Consider the following 751-nt stretch of genomic DNA (forward strand, 5'->3'; position numbering starts at 1 on the left):
TCTTTCCTTTTCAAAAACTTCTCCATCACTGTCACCGCCACCTGACGCGTCCATGCATCACTGATTCTCTTGTGTCAAAGTACAAAGCAATTAGCTACTTGCTGCCAGCTACTGATATGGAAGAGTATTACATGGTTACTCTGCCGATCACTAGACAGCACAGACACTCGACACATTATTTGCGGATAATAATTCATTTGTTTTCAAAAAATATTTTTTAGACCAATTAGGTGAAATTGGATAATTTCCCACGGCACACGAGACAATATCTCACGGCACACACGGTTGAAAAACACTGTTCTAAATAACATACAACCTCAGAGTTTTCAAAATAAAACACAACCTCAGAGTTTTCAAAATAAAACACAACCTCAGAGTTTTCAAAATAAAACAGCTCCAACAGAGTTTCTGAAAGTCTCAGTTTTAGAGGCTGAAACTCCAGAGTCATGTGACGGAGGAGGAAATGTAAAAGAGGAAATGAGTTGTAACCTAAAAGGTATCAGAGTGGGCGGGGCCTGAGCTGACCTCATCATGAGCTGGAGGTTGTTGTATTCACTCCTCTGACAGTCTGTGTTGTTGTTGTTGTTGTTTCTCTGCAGTTTCATCTTGGGCTCGTACGACAAAGACGACGGTCCTCAGCTCTACATGGTCGACCCGTCCGGCATTTCATACGTGAGACATGTTCCTGTATATTCTGAAATTTATATTTATTTTATATTTATCCGGCCTCTCAGTGTTTTTACAGACCGAC

Source organism: Seriola lalandi, unplaced genomic scaffold (assembly GCF_002814215.2).
Source record: "Seriola lalandi dorsalis isolate HSWRI2012SDOR001 ecotype SW California unplaced genomic scaffold, Sedor1 jcf7180002054002, whole genome shotgun sequence".
In the NCBI taxonomy this organism is placed as follows: Eukaryota; Metazoa; Chordata; class Actinopteri; order Carangiformes; family Carangidae; genus Seriola; species Seriola lalandi.